The sequence below is a fragment of the Myotis yumanensis genome, unplaced genomic scaffold (genome assembly GCF_028538775.1).
Source record: "Myotis yumanensis isolate MYYU_CA2020_CCGP unplaced genomic scaffold, mMyoYum1.0.hap1 SCAF_16, whole genome shotgun sequence".
Taxonomy (NCBI): domain Eukaryota; kingdom Metazoa; phylum Chordata; class Mammalia; order Chiroptera; family Vespertilionidae; genus Myotis; species Myotis yumanensis.
The window spans coordinates 28,640,657-28,657,166 of NW_027223767.1; the positions used below are offsets into that span (position 1 = coordinate 28,640,657).

The following is a 16,510-nucleotide window of genomic DNA, read 5'->3' on the forward strand; positions in this document are numbered from 1 at the left end:
CATACATATTGTTCCTGGTTCTGGCACAAAGCTCCTAAAACCCACAAAATTTCCTGAGTGATACTATAGTAGTGTCTTATTATTCATAATGAGCCCTTTTGGACCACATCTAAGTTTATGCTAATGAGATGACTCAGCATGGAGCCCCTAGACAGCTCAAGATGCTGGCTGGCCACCAAAAAGATCAAACAGGTAAGATTAGAGGTAAAATTAGATCAGCTCCAACCATTCCTCAGTTTCCAGAGAATGGGGGAGGACTGGAGATTATTCAAGATAAAAACTTTTGAACAGCAAGACCCAGAAGAGCTTCTTGGTTGGTGAATGCGTCCACATGCAGGAAGGGTGGTGCACCTGAACTCCTTGGGGACAGAGGCTCCTGTATCTGGTCCCAGCCCACATACCTGTACATCTGGCTGTTCATTCATAGTCTTTATAATGAACCCATAAATGTAAGTAAAGTGTTATCCTGAGTTCTGTGACATTCTAGCAAATTACTGAACCTCAGGGGGTTGAGCGTTGACCTATGAACCAGGAAGTCACAATTCAATTTCCTGGTTGGTTGGTCAGGGCACATGTCCGGGTTTCGGGCTCCATCCCCAGTGTGGGGCATGAAGGAGGCAACTAATCAATGATTCTCTCTTACCGTCAATGTTTCTATCTTTCCCCCTCACTTCCTCTCTGAAGTCAATAAAAATATTTTTTAAAAAGAACTAAGCCCTAGGGCATTCCAACCTTCAAGTTAGTGAAAAGAAAAATGGAAAAGGAACAGCTGGTGTAGTATGGGGAAGATTGGTAGACTCTGATATCTGAAAGCAACTGAAGAAAGTGTTTCAAGAAGGGAGTGATTGCCCTAACCGGTTTGGCTCAGTGGATAGAGCCTCGGCCTGCGATCTTAAGGGTCCCAGGTTCGATTCCGGCCAAGGGCATATACCTTGGTTTCGGGCACATACCCAGTAGGGAGTGTGCAGGAGGCAGCTGATCCATGTTTCTCTCTCATCGATGTTTCTAACTCTCTATCCCCCTCCCTTCCTCTCTGTAAAAAATTCAATAAAAATATATTTAAAAAAAAAAAAGAAGGGAGTGATCACATGACTACTTGCTGCTGATGGGTCTGATAAGAACAGAGAACTGACAATTGAATTTGTCAGCATAAAATCATTGTGAACCTTGACAAATGTGGTTTCATTGTTCTGGAAGGGGCACAAGCCTGACTGTAGTGTATGAAAGAGAATAGGAGGTGAGAAAATAGAAACAGTTTAGGCAATTTTTTCAAGTTCTGCTATGAATAGTTAGCAGACAAATATTTGGTGAAGTCACTGGAGGGGAAGGTAGGGGCAAGATTTTTTTAAAAGATGAGAGTTATATTCCATTAGTGTGCTGTTGGGGATGGTCCAATAGAGAGAGAAAATTTGACCATGTGGATGAGTAAGCAGATAATTGCTGGAGTCATGCCTAATCCAGTATATAAGGGAGGGCCTGGCCTCAGACAGACGCAAGGTCCATTCATCATATAGAGGAGTGAAGGCAGAGAGCGAGAGCCTGAATATTGGAGGATAATATTTTTGGTGGTGGGAGGATAGGATTTTTTCTTCTGATTTCTATTTTCTCAGTGTGGGAAAAAATAACAGTGGCTGAAAGTGAGAAGCAAGGAGATTCTGTCCTAACATAGGTGATGTGTCATTGTGTAACTGGATTTTAACCTTCCTGGGGAGGGGCAAAAGGTCAGGCAAGTCTATCTCAAAGCTTGAGGGGAGGGAGTGATGAGTGGGTCATTCAGCAAACAGAGGGGCTGAAAGGATGCCTCCTGTGCTTGCCCATAACTCCCTGGGAGCTCAGAGGGCTTGGGCTGCTAGAGCCAGGTGGGGCATGTGTTCTGTGCCTGGGGTTCCTGGATTCTTGGAAAAGTGTCAGGAAGTTCGGGAAACCCAGACACTGTATGAGGAATTTTGTGTGTGTACTTTTGTTTCAATGGTATAAAGTCTTCTGAGCCCACCTGCTTGGGTTCCCCCTTCCCTTGTCATAAAACAGAAGCAACTCCCCAGAAGGGACAAACATCTGAGAGATCATAAATGGTGGATAAAAATCATTAGATAGAATTTTTTTTTTTTTTTTTTTTTTACACTGTTTGCCAACCTATTGGAAGAGAACAGAGGGCATGTCCTGAAGTGAAAAAAGTCCATCTGAAAGTGAAAACAGCCACACACTTAGGTGAAGGAGAATGATGATCAGACCTGCCCTCTCTGTAGAAAATGCAGGTACCTGGGTGCACATATACCCACGTGCTCTGTGTGTGTATGGGATAACAATTAACACTTGCATTGTCTGATGGTTTTCAATGGGCATTTCCATAACACAGAATGGCCACAGGCCATGGCCACTAGGTCACACATTTCCCACAGGTTCAGAGAGTGTAGTGCTCAGAGTCCCTCACTAAATGGCGATGCTACAGCCCACGTTCAAGTATTTTGTTTCTTCTTTTAGTGCTCTATCCTTTAGATCAGGGTTTGTAAATCAGCATCACCTGGATGCTTCCCTACAATGTAGTCTTGGGCTCAGCTCCAGCCCTAGAAACTCTGATTCAGTATGTCTACAGCAGGGCCTGGGTAACTGCCCTGTTGGAAGCATCCCAGGTGAATCTGAACATCACTTAGACTTGGGGAACAACTACCCTATGTAAAAAGCCGTGTGTGTGTGTGTGTGTGTGTGTGTGTGTGTGTGTACGTACAGTGGGCAGGTGTCCTCCCACAGGCAGGCCTACCAACCCTGTAAAACATCTTGGATGCCTTTCATTCCTCTTTTAAGGATCTTCTACCCTTTGGCCATCCTTCCTGGTGCCTCACGGTTCTTTTCCTAACCCTCATCAGATGATGGCTTAGTCCCTCTTAGGGGGTGGTACATTGTCACAATGGGGAGATGTTTTAGGGAGGGGATATGTCTTAGCACACAGTATAGTGGTTGTGTATTTGCCATGGCAGCTCTCTACCGCAGAACTCCCACATGTATATCACATGCTTGCATGAACGCTGTACAAATATAATACCCACAAAACTCTCAGGATGGAAAGTAAACACATATAATGAGCAGGTTGGTTTTTAGAGCATCCAATCTTTTCTAGGTAAAAAAAAATTATGACAGCATTTTAGTGTCAAGTCTTACCACAAGGCATGCTCTTGAAGTGAGGCCTCCAGAAATACCAGTTTGTCATGGAAACGCTGACAGGGCTTCAGTTGGGAGATGCTCACAGGTGCAGCCTGGAATGGCGCAGCCTCCTGTGGCTTATTTACATCCTGGCCCATTGAATGAATTCTCTTTTCCTGTTTTCTGGCCCATGGAAAGTCAGCTGGCCTTCCAGGGACCTGGAGGGTTCTTACCAGGAAGGTGGCTGTGTCTCTCTTGGTGGTGGTCTTCTGACTTCTGAAGCAGGGACTAGAGGGAGGTTTTAGGATCATTTTTACATCTGCGAGGAGGGCCTGGTGAGTGTAGAGAAAAGAAAGAGGGAAGGAAGGAAGGAAGGAAGGAAGGAAGGAAGGAAGGAAGGAAAGGAAGGGAAGGGAAGGGAAGGGAAGGGAAGGGAAGGGAAGGGAAGGGAAGGGAAAGGGAGCGGAGGGCATTGGGTCCCTAAAGATATGGATTCTCCCTTCCTGGTAGGAGCCAGAGAGGAGCATTAGCTGCTTTATGGGTCAAATGGGCAGGGCCTGAGAGGTCTGGAAAGAGAAAAAGGTAGTTTCTGTCTGTGGGAAGTTTCTATTCAGTGGGGAAAGTGTAGTCACCTAGGGGCTCCCAATCCAATCTGACAAGGGAGGCAAGAGTTCTACACATGAGTCCAAGAAAGATGGAAGGCAGAAGGCACAGTCCCGGCATTCCAGGGCTCACAGTCTGGAGAGAGAAAGACTTGTTTCTTCAACCCTGGCCACAGGCTGCCCAACCCCTCACCAACCATCTCAGGAATTGAAGCCACCAACCCCACCCGGACCATGGAAGAGCTGGGCTGAGACAGACCCAGCAGCCCCCTCCTGTGCGCCTGCCTCCTGCTGCCTATCAGAGCTGTTGGCCAGGCCTGGGCTCTGCTGGGAGTCTGGTTTGCAATCAGGCCGCTATGATCAGGCCCACCTTTCCTCTAGGGAGCGTGAGAGGCATCCCAGGGCTGGCTCTGACATAAATTTGTGCTCAGTGCGCAGGCGATCAGAGCTGACTCCTCTCGCTTCTCCCTCGGAGGTGTTGATAGTAACAGCAGAGACGAGCTGCCAAGTTGGCAGGAGAACAGAGAACAACAGAGCGACTGTGCACTGCGGATTGAGGCGGGCGGAGAGCAGCAAGCCAGCAGAGGGCTGGGCCTGAGCAGCAGTTTGTTTATCCTGAGATCTGAGATCCAAAGTGTCCCTCCAGTCTGGGCAGCCAGCATGTTGCACAAGGAAGGGAGACAATGTGGGCAGGTGATGTCTCCAGGGGAGGCCAGGGTGGGGGATGGGCCGGGGGAGGGAGGGGAGGTGTGCAGGGTGTGGTGTCTAGGAGGCTCCCGGATCTGGGTGCTGCAAGAGTTGATGGGCGGGACCTCTGGCTGGGCCTGAAGCCGCCAGCCAGCCTGGCCCCTAGAGGCTTGCCAGGCCTCTGAGGCAGGTCAGAGATCCACCTTTGTCCCTGCTGTTGATGAAGTAGCTGTGCAATTTCCAGACAGAAATGGACCTGGGGTGTGAGCTGGTGAGTCTGAAGCTGCTTCCACCCAAAGAGGACCTTAAGAGGACACCCATGCTATCAATCAGTTGATCTCATTGAGCCTCAGAGATTGGTAATCTACTTCAGAGCTTTGTGTGAGGATTCAACCAAGTAGGGAGAGCAAAAACTTATCTACTGCTTACTACGAGGCAGACACTGTTCTAAGCACTTTATGTACTCAAAGGCACTCTTCAAATGACTTTATCAGGTGGGTATTATTATTCCCATTTTATTAATAAAGTAACCAAGGCACAGAGAGTAAAGTAACTTATCCAATGTCACAGAGCTCTCACCATGACTCCCCCAGAACAGTTCCAAACAGAAGACCCAGGCTCCTGACATCCTACTCAGGGACTCCGTGGGGCCCTAGGGTTGTCTTCCCTGCCACCTCTGATCCCTACTACCTCACTTATCCTAGGAGCTGGAATAGTTCCTCCTTTGAGAGCCCCTGGCCTCCCTGTTCCTCTCCTCCCTCCCCCTCCTTCTGTCTGAGGCAGAACAGAGGAATTCTCAGCTTCCTCTAGTTACCCTCAGCCTGCAAAGAAAACATAGTCTGCTGTGCCTGCTGCTAGTTCCTCTAGTGACAGCCACAACCCATTTGCTCAGTGCCATCCCCAGCCGGTGCTATAGGCAGAGCTGGGACCCTAGAGTCCTGCCTGAGACCGTGGGCCAGTCACATCAAGGCTGGACCCTGGTGGCCACTCAAAGGGAGAGGCCTGGGCCAAATAATTTCTTGAAGACCTTTTCAGCTCTAGGAGCTATAGCTGCACTGCATTCACCACCTTCTCCTAGGGGAGGAAACCCAGTAGATAGACATGTTCCCCATACGTTGCGGGAGTTCATTAATGAAGCCTTGAAAATTAGTAACCAGCTTTACAAGTCCATTGAACTGTGCTACTGGCCACCCTTGCCTCTTAGGAGATATCTTTGCCACTTGCTGGGCAGCCAGCCAGAGCTACCTCCTGTCAGCTGGGAGACAGCCAAGCCAGAGCCAGGAGCCCGGATTACTGACTGCTTCCTAGGCCTGAGCTCCTCCCTGGGATGAGGAAAGCAGAGCACCAGTGCCCAGGGAAAGGTACACTGGATAGACCAGCGGTCACCAACTGATGGTCCGTGGACCATTGGTGGTCTGTGAGGTCTGAAAGGTTGGCAACCGCTGGTATAGACATCTCAGAACAACACTTTCTGTTCATGTGCGCTGGGAAGGACTGGGAAGCACTGGGAAGCACTGGGAAGCACTGTGGTTACGTTAGCTACAGACTCACTCTCCCAGTTGTGCCTTTAGGTAATGACCGGTGACAGGAGGAGACCAGGTGGGGTGGGGAAGCTGGGGCGGAAACTCTGCCATGGATAACTCAGAAGGAAATGGAATATTCTAAATTTTAACTTGGAGATGAAAGAAAGCAGGGATGGGGTACCTTCTACTCAGAAACCTGTTTTTAAAGGGATGTTCAGTCCCCAGGAATCAGCAGGAGCTTAATGGCCAGTAATTATGAACAAAGGGGGCTGTCACAGCCCAAGCAGCCCCGAGTCCTTAGGCACAGAAGAGCTCTCTGTCTGGGCCAGGAGCTGGAGGGGAGACGAGTCGCCTTAGCAGAGGAAAGGTCCTGATGTGTTTCAAGGCACATCCAGAAGGCAGCTGCCCATCACCACACAGGGCTGACCACCATCTTGGTCTTTGGGGTCCAAAATATTGAACTTGCTTTATCGGAGATTTGCATTTTCCTAGGAGGAAAACATGTCCGGTGTTGTAATAGAAGTCAGAGAGAGGAAGTCAACTCCCTGTGAAGTGACAAGGGTCTTTGTCCATTGCTTACAGAATGCATTTACTGTCTGACTGGTGTGGCTCAGTGGTTGAGCGTCGACCCATAAACCAAGAGGTTACAGGTTTGATTCCCAATCAGGGCACATGCCCGGGTTTTGGGCTCCATCCAGGTGGAGGGCATGCAGGAGGTAGCCGATCTGTTTCTCTCTCATCAGTGTTTCTCTCTCTATCCCTCTCCCTTCCTCTCTCGCAAATCAATAGACACATTAAAAAAAAAAGAAGAAGAAGCCTATCCCTTCCTTATTAAAAAGAGAAGAAAAGAAATGCATTTACTCTGTCAGACCCTGAGGGGCTCATTGACCACGGATGATAAGGAGTCCGAGGGGTGGGTATGGAGGGAGACCACAGAGATTGGGGAGCAGCTCCCTTCCTCCTGCTTCTCATTCTGTTTGGTGCCAAGCAGTGATCAGATGGCATGAAATCAGGAGAGGTGAGAAGCGAGGAGCCAGAGCTGAAAGGACAGGGAGAATTTACCAGGGGTAAAAAGATGAGGGTAAGATCGAGGGTTCCCAGTGAGAGAGCCTCAGGGACTGGGGGAAGGGAGACTGCAGGAGAGAGAGGGCCTTTCTGGGGGGGGAGGGGACAGGTAGAGGGCACACTCCCCAGCCCTTGACCTTCTTGGATGGGGTGCATGGCAGGCCAGCCCAGAGGCAGGGGGATGCCTAAGATGACCTGTAGGAGTTCCTTCCCTGTGAAGCCTCTGTAGAAATCCAGAATGGGTGAGCAGAAGTGGGTCGAGGTTCAATTTTCCTAAAGAAGGCCTGAGCTGGAGACAGGATGCGTTGACTCCTTTATTTATTTATGAGGCTATCGATTATAATGCAGCTTTTCCACAGGATCCTGAGGTAGTTGGAGTTGGGAGAAGATACCTTTTACCAGTTACCTTCCCTTGTCCTGAAGATGTCAGGCACCATCCCCCTCCTTCCCCACCCCTTCTACAGGCCTCATCCCTGTGTACCCTGACTATTGGGGGCTCAGGACAGCCCTCTAGTTTCCTCTTTTCTCAGGTCTAGCTGTTCTGGGTTCCTTCCAATATTTAGGACACACTCCAGCACCCCAAATCCTAACAGCAGGGCATTGTTTAGCTGGAGTATAGAGCTGTAAAGGCACCTGAGACCCTCCTGGCAAAACCCTTTTATTCTACTGAGAAGGAACAGAGGCCAAGGAGAAAAGATGTTCCCAAAGTCCACAAGGAGAGACAAAAATGCACAAGAATGGAGGCCTGCTGATTCCTCCAGGCAGGACCCTGTACACTATACCACCTTGCCTTCCAATCTGGCCCCTCAACCCAGAGTTGGGGCGTCCCTGAGCTAGGAATCACTCTCTGGGACCCTTGCCCCCTTTTGCAGTCTCCCAGCAGGGCCTCTCCTTAGATTGTTTTTTCACTTGATGAAATCTTTGCTCTCAGTCGGCCCCACTTGAAAATAGGATTGAGGAGGTTCTGTAGAACCCCAGAGGAAAACAGGCTAGTGACAAGCTATGAGGCCGATCAGCCTCACCTGGCCTGGTCTACCTTCCTCCCCACCTGCCACCTTTCCTGAGGCCTCTTCCAGCCTTGGTGCCCCAACACCAGCCTTCTGGTGGGCAGAGATGCCCATGTCCATGAGTCTTTGTGAAAGGAAGTGGCTGTTCTCCCTCAGTCCTGAATCCAGCTCTTGAGCTGCTGGGGAGGCAGGGAAAAGCTTTTCCAGTTGGGCAGAATCCAGGAGACAGGCCGCTGCACCATGCCCCGAGGGCTGGCTCCTCATCTTTGAAGACAACAGAATGTGGCTCTAAAGATGAGGACCATTGCTTGGGGCTAGGTGGGCAAGCTGCCCTCTCAAGGTTGTCTGTGTCATTGTACTTGTTAAGTCCATTTTGGCGTTCAGTGTTCCAAAGTTTAACCCCCAACCCAATTTACTAGCCTCACCTCTTTCTTCCTTTCTCACAGGCTATACTGTATCCAACAGGAATTCCATAAAACAGCACGTTTTGTTCTGTACCCCAATCCGTCTAGAATGCCCTACCTTCCTGCCCCACACTTGCAGAAAACCCATGTTCCACCCTATGGTCCCTATTTATACCAGCTGACATCCATTGTTACTACACTAACTTTTCTGGACACTAACTTTTCTTCATACCCTCAAAATTCTCCCCATTTCTCCATTGGGTTACACAGTTTATTAAGTGGCAAAGTCAGGACTTGAACCCAGGCCTGTGTTTCCAGAGTCTATATTCTTAGGCACTATACTATATTACCTCTCAAGGAACAGACACCCTTTCCAAAATTATCTTTCTCTTATCTAGGATTTTATCTTCACTTTCTTTATTACACACCACTTTTTAAAAAACTGTAATATAAATACATTTTTTTCAACAAGAATATAAGAATGCTAAACAAAGTGACACAATTGGTCAGCAGGCATACGTTTACTCTGCCCTGCCCTGATGGATACGTGAGATGGATGTTTGCATGGAGTTCCAAGGTCGAGCAGCTTCCTGGGTCTGTAAAGTCACCTCCGTTCCCACAGCACCAACCAGCCAGAGGGCCAAGTGTGGTCAGCACCGAATCTCTGTGGAGCTTAACTTCTACAAGTCAACACACTGACTCCTAATCTGCCGGAGAGAGAGAGAGGCTGGCGTCCAGGAGCAGAGAGTGTGGCTGCTCCGAGGCTGGAGGCGTCCAGTGGCCAGGCGGCTCCTCACAACATGGACTGTCTGAGAGGAAACAAATGTCTTCAGGGTCTGAAGCGAGGGCCCTGAGTGGTGCAGAAATGCCCTCCACAGCACATCTCTGGTCCTGGGTGGTGGTGTCTATCCCCGGAGGCAGTCACTCTCACCGTAGATAATCGATTGCAGCAGAGAAAGCAATGACTCCAGCATTTAAGCCAGCTCTGAAACCAGTGGCTCCTCCGGTGATGCAGCCACTAATGACACTGTTCTTCTGATCTGATCTTCCCTGGTAAGATTCAACCAAACACTCAGTGCAAGAAAGCATGGTGCCCACAATGGCAAAATTTTTGGCGTGCGACATTCCTCTCTGCCCCATGTCTTTAACAACTTTTGCTGTTGGTGTACTGTAAGGATCCTTAGGGTCAAGGCCCACATTGGTATCGATGCTGGCGGTGAACACCCCAAATGCACCTCCCAAGACAAATCCTCCCATGCAGGCCACTGCTGCCTTGAAGGTGCACGCAGCTTTCCATCGCTTCTCGATCATCTTCTGCTCCTCAGTCTTGGTCGGACTCGGGATCCCGCCCAGGCTCCCGTGCTCCAGGAGCCTGGGCTGACGCTGGTCACCCACCAGGTACTGCAGAAGAAGACTGTATTGCAGCGGCGCTTCACGGAGCCGGCCGCCTTGGGCACGGAGCCTCCCGCACTGGGGGCAGCCGCTGTCATGACTGCAGTTGCCCAAGAAACCCTCTATACATCACTTCTTGATTTTTTTTTTCCTGAAACTACTTAGATACCTTAACTTCCTTACTAGACTGTGAGCTTTTCAAAAGTAGGGCATGGGTCGTATTTAATGTGTTCCCAACCCCAGGGCCAATGCCGGCACATGGCAGGGGGCCATTGTGTGTCCTGGATGAAGAAACAAATGCATGACTGAAAGGATTTGAATCGTGGCGAGCTCTACTGTCTGCCATGTGGAGTGGGGAGTCGGAACTCACTCTTCTGAAGGGCCCAGGTTCATATTTCATTTTTTTAAGGCACCGTGGGACATGAAGGGAATGGAAGCGTTTCATAGATGAGTGAGAACAGGAAGGCAGACCCCTGTCTGTGTGTAATTACAGAGCCTCTTCCTGGTAGCTGCTGTTGGCAGCATGCTGGGCATGTGTTTTCAATTCTCCAGGTTGGGAACTGCAGGTAATACCAATTGCTTTGTGAGATCTGACCTGGCTTGTGAAAGGAAAAAAGAGAGGGGGATAATAAAAGCTGTGAGCAATGGCTTTGCCAGGTGCAGGGTCTGCCCCCCAGCGTGAGTCCCACCTTCAGGGCCCACTTGGGTAGGGCAAAGGGGAATCTAGCCACCCTTTCTGTGCTGGACTCTTTTGGGATCAGAAACTCCACATGGAACAGCCCATGGCTGGGGGGGTCTCTAAAGGGGTTAAAAGGCAGAGTCAATCCACTGGATGTCCTTCTAAGCTGAGAAAAGGTAACAGGAGGCTCTAAGGTGCAAGGACCTGTTGTGTGGGTTTCAACTACAAAGGGTGTGTGTTTGTGCAAGGGGCAGGTGGAGAGAGGAGGTTGTGCAAGATAAGGCTGGAGGGCGAGGCTGGGTCTGGGCTTGAAAACCATATGGAGTAGAATGAACTTTATCCTAAAGGCAATGATAAGCCACTGAAAGGTTTTAAGAAGACGTGTGACAAGTTCATATTTGTGTTTAAGAAAGATCCTTTTTGCTTCTGTGGGGAGCATTGCTTTTCAACAGAAATATGAGAGCCATAAATGTGAGCCACAAGAAATTTGAAAATTTCTAGTAGCCACATTAAAAATGTAAAAACAGGTGAGATTTTAATGTTTTATTGAATTCAATATATCAAAAATATTATCATTTAACATATAATCAATAGAGAAATCTTAATGGCCGAGACAAAGAAACAGGACACAAATGACAGAATTGGAGGAAAGCAAACTGTTGGATATAGAGTTCAAAACCACACTTTTAAGGTCTTTAAAGAACTGTTTAGAAGCCGCCGATAAATTGAGTAAGGCCTCGAAAAGAGAAATCTTAATGATGTTTTACTTTTTCATATTAAACCTTCAAAACCCAATGTGTATTTTATACTTAGAGCACATCTCAATTTGAACCTTTTAAGTGTTCAATAGCCACACATGTTTAGTGGCTCACATATTGGATACTGTAGATATAGATAATTTATTTGAGAGGAGCAAGAATGGCAAAGCTGTTGCAGTTGACCTGGAGGAGGATGGTGGCTTGGGGATAAAGGCAAAGGGACAGATTTCAGAGATACAACTCCTAGGTTGTCATCCTAGACCTGGTCTTCATACCTCTGAACTCCTTTTATCTAAAAGAGAAATAAACTCCTATCTTGTTTGGGCCATTTTACTTGGGGGGGAGGGTGCCTTCTACTCACAGCTGGACCTACTTTTAATGAAGACAGCACCTAAATGGATATGTCTAATGGACAGTGAGATCTGATGGTCCACACAAGGAGAGCAGTCTGAGAAAGCTACCTATAAACTTGGGAGTTGCCAGTCCATAGCCAGCCACTGAAGCCATGGCAACATGTGAGATCTCCAAGGGAGAACTGTCTAGTGCAGCGGTTCTCAACCTGTGGGTCGCCACTCCTTTGGGGGTCGAACGACCCTTTCACAGGGTCACCTAAGACCAATGGAAAACACATATTGAATATATAATTACATATTGTTTTTGTGATTAATCACTATGCTTTAATTATGTTCAATTTGTAACAATGAAAATACATCATAGCAGATATTTACATTATGATTCATAACAGAGGCAAAATTACAGTTATGACGTAGCAATGAAAATAATTTTATGGTTGGGAGTCACCACAACATGAGGAACTGTATTAAAGGGTCGCGGCATTAGGAAGGTTGAGAACCACTGGTCTAGTGGGAAGAGGAAAGGATCTAGAAGAGAACTCTGAGGAACACCAACACTTAGGATGGGCAGAGGAAAAGGAGCCTGCTAAGGCAGCCAGAAAGGTAGGAAGGAAATCAGGGACGTGTTGTGCCATGGAAGCTTAGGGAGGAGACAGTCCCAAGGAGGGGTGATCAACAATGGTAAAGGCAGCTATCTTTACTGTTTCTAGGGGTTTGGATGGTACCATAGAACCTGAATAAACCGACTTAGGTTTTTGTTGCAGCCCTACATTCCTACGGAAGCTGGTCATGCATCCTCCTGCTCAGTGCCCTTCATTGGGTCCCAAGTTCCTTAAGGATAACATTCTAGCTCCTAAGCACATCCTTTAGGCCCATCCAAAGTCTGGTCCTAGCTTTTCTGTCCAGCCCGTTCCCTTCCTAGCACACTCTGTCCCTGCCAGGCCTGGCTTCCTACCATTCCCTGCCTTGGCTTGTATGCTTCTTTCTGACTGAAGAACCTTCCCTCCCTCCATTTTCTCTTTTTCCCTGAGTCCTACCATGCTTTAAGACTTACCTCAAATGCCAACTCTCCTGTTTCCTAATTCTTCCAGACAGTGTTTCCTAATTCTTCCAGACAGATTAACTGCCTCCCTAGCCCCATGCTCCCCATGAGTATTTTGCTCACAGTCACAGCCCTCATTGTAGTGTGATCTGTATTAAGGTTGGTTGTGTACATGTGTGTCTCCCCAACTAGACTGTGGACTTGGAAAATTCTGAGGCTGATTCTGGCTACTCATCCCTGTCCCCCTTGGTGTCCTCCTCACAGCTTGTTAATGTTTAAGAAGTGTTTATGGATTTAATGGAATAGTTGTTCCTCATAGGCCCCAAGTAATGGCATGGTCTCTATCTTCTTTGTCATATCATCACTGAAGGAGTCATAGGGATGAGGGAGACACTAAAATAAAACCCTGTTTAGAGTGAAATAAACAAGGAGTTGAGTTTGAATCCAGCTGCTCAAAGAAATAGTCCCAGTCTGAGCTTCCCCTGACCCAAACAGCTTATATCATTTGGGTGCCCCCAAACCATCCTGTGAATAGAAAAGCAATAATAAAATTAAAAGTTGGTTCTTTGAAGAAATGAACAAAATTGGCAAATCTTCAACTAGACTGACCAAGAAAAAAGAGAAGACTCAGGTTACTATAAAGAGGAATGAAAGAAGGGACATTGTTACAGATCTTAGAGAAAGGAAAAGGATTACAAAGGAATACTGTGAACAAGTATACTATTTAATGCTATTAAATTAGATAACCTAGATAACATGGACAAATTGTTAGAAACACAAGCTACTGAAATTACTTCAAGGAATAGGTAATCTGAATAGACTTAAAAGAACTAAAGAGATTGTGTTAGTATTTTTAAAACTTCCCACAAAGAAAATTCCAGGCCCAGATGGCTTCTCTGCTGAATTCTACCAAATCTTTAAAGAATTAATACCAATATTTCACACTCTTCCAAAAAATACAATAGGAGGAAACATTTCCAACTCATTTCATTAGTCTAGTATTACCCAGATACCAACACCAGACAAAGACATCACAAGAAGAATATGTATCAACATATCAATATAGATGCAAAAATCCTCAACAAAATACTAGCAAAATGAACCCAGCAACAAATAAAAAGAATTATACATCATGACCAACTGGCATTTATCCCAGGAATGCAAGATTGATTTAATATTTGAAAATCAATATAATATACCATATTAATAAAATAATGGACCCAAACCACATGATCATCTCAATAGATGCAGAACAAATATTTGAAAAAATTCAATATCTTTTTACTAAAAAAACACTCAACAAATTATAAATAGAAATAAACTTCCTAAGCTTCATAAAGAGCATATACAAAACCCCTACATCTAACATTAGACTTAGTGGTGAAAGATTGAAAAGCTTTCCCCCTAAGATCCGGAACAAGATAAGGAAGTTTGCTCTCATAATTCTATTCAACACTGTACTGAAGGTTCTAGCCAGAACAATGAGGCAAGAAAAAGGAATAAAAGGAACCCAGATCAGACAGGAAGAAGTAAAACAATTTCTATTCATATATGATATGGTCTCATGTATAGAAAATTCTAAAGAATATAGACATACACAAACTATTAGGGATTTATTAATGAGATCAACAAGGTTGCAGAATACAACTACAATATACAAAAACCAATTGTATTTCTATATACTAGCAATGAACAATCTGAATATAATATTAAGAAAATAACTCAATTTATAATAACAAAAGAATGACATATTTAGGAATGTATTTATCAAAAGAAATTTAAGGCATGTACACTGAAAATTGTAATACATTATTAAAAGAAATTAAAGAAGACCTAAATAAAAGGGAGGAAATCCCATGCTCATAGATCAGAAAACTTAATATTGTTAAGATAGCAATACTCATCAAATCTATGATTCAACATAATCTCCATCAAATACTAGCTGGCTTTTATATAGAAATTGATAAGCTAGTCCTTAAGGTCATATGGAAATGCAAGGCACTGAGAATAGACAAAGAATCCTGAAAAAGAAGAGCAAAGTTGGAGGATTCACACTTCCAGATTTACAACTTATTACTAAGCTATGAAAAAAGTGTGGTGCTGGCATAAGAATATATAGAACAATACAATAGAATTAGGAGTCCAGAAATAAATTCCTATATTTATGGTCAATTGATCTTTGATAAGGATGCCAAGACAATTTAGTGGTAAAAGAATAGTCTTTTCAACTAATGATATGGGGCAATTGAATTCCACATGCAAAACAAAGAATTCAGATTCCACTTCACATCTTACATAAAAATTACTTCAAAATGGATCATTTAGCAAGAGCTAAAACTCTTAGAAGAAAAGATAGGAATAAATTTTTTTTATTTTATTATTTTTAAAAAATATATATATTTTATTGATTTTTTACAGAGAGGAAGGGAGAGGGATAGAGAGTTAGAAACATCGATGAGCGAGAAACATCAATCAGCTGCCTCCTGCACACACTCTGCTGGGGATGTGCCTGCAACCAAGGTACATGCCCCTGACCGGAATCGAACCTGGGACCCTTGAGTCCGCAGGCCGATGCTCTATCCACTGAGCCAAACCGTTAGGAGAAGGAATAAATGTTTGTTGTCTTGGTTTAGGCAGTGATTTCTTGGATATGACATCAAAAGCACAACATCATTAGCCACCAAGAAAATGCAAACCAGCCCTAGCCCGTCTTGCTCAGTGGATAAAGCACTGGCTTGTGGACCTAAGGATCCCAGGTTCAATTCTGGTCAAGAGCACATAGCTCAGTGTCAGGCTCCTCCCCAGGCCCCTGGCCCTGTGCAGGAGGCAACCAATCAATGTGTTTCTTCCACATTGATATTTCTCTCTGTCTTTCCCTCTCTCTGCCACTCTATCTAAAAATTTCTCCCTGTCTTTCCCTTTCTCTTCTACTCTCTCTAAAAATCAATGGGAAAAAATCATCAGGTGAGGATTTAAAAAACAAAATTAAAATTAAAAAAGCACAAGGGACAAAAAGAAAAATAGACAAATTGGTCTTCATCAAAATTAAAAACTTTCATTTACTTACCTTGTAGGGAAGCTATCATGATCACGAAGCTGGTCTCCCTAGGGTGAGGCTCACCCATTGCACTCCTGCTGTGCTGACTCCTGCAGTTTCTCCAAATGTGGGAAATTCAACTGCATAATTTTTGGTAGTGGGGGACTGCACTCACATTCTCCCTTTAGAAGAAAAAAGAAAAATGAAAAGCTTTTGTACTTCAAAGTTTCACCATCAAGAAAGTGAAAATACAATCCCAGAATGGGAGAAAGTATTTGTAAACTATATCTCTACTGAAGGTCTAGTATCCAGGACATATAAAAAACTCGTACAATTCAATAATAAAAAGACAAATGACCTAATTTAAAAATGAACAAAGGATCTGAATAAATATTTCTCTAAAGAAAATATACAAGTTGCCAATAAACACGTGAGAAGCTGCTCAAAATCATTAGCCACCAAGAAAATGCAAATCAAAACCACAATGAGATTATCATTTCACACCCACTAGGTTGGCTTTAACCAAAAAGACAAGTAATAACAGTGTGTTGCTGATAGGAATGTAAAAAGATCCAGCTGCGTTGGGAAACAGTCTGACCCCTCCTCAAAAGGTTAAACATAGAGTTACCATAAAACCCATCAATTCCACACGAAGGTATATACTGTATATCAAGAGGATTGAAAGCATATAGCCACACAAAAACTTGTACATGAATGTTTATAGAGGCATTATTCATAACAGCTAAAAAGTGGAAACAACCCAAATGATTAATAGATAAATAAAATGTGGTGTGCTCACACAATAGAATATTAACCGGCCATA

The 16,510-nt window shown here is 45.3% G+C and overlaps 1 non-coding gene and 1 pseudogene across 1 annotated transcript; one reads left to right on the forward strand and one right to left on the reverse strand.

Moving 5' to 3' along the window:
* Positions 1–9,353: 9,353 nt before the first annotated feature.
* LOC138994746 (mitochondrial import inner membrane translocase subunit Tim22 pseudogene) lies at positions 9,354–9,916 on the reverse strand (annotated as a pseudogene).
* Positions 9,917–15,709: 5,793 nt separating this feature from the next.
* LOC138995271 (U1 spliceosomal RNA) lies at positions 15,710–15,871 on the forward strand. The gene has a single exon (XR_011468589.1). It is a non-coding gene; the product is annotated as a U1 spliceosomal RNA (small nuclear RNA).
* Positions 15,872–16,510: the final 639 nt, after the last annotated feature.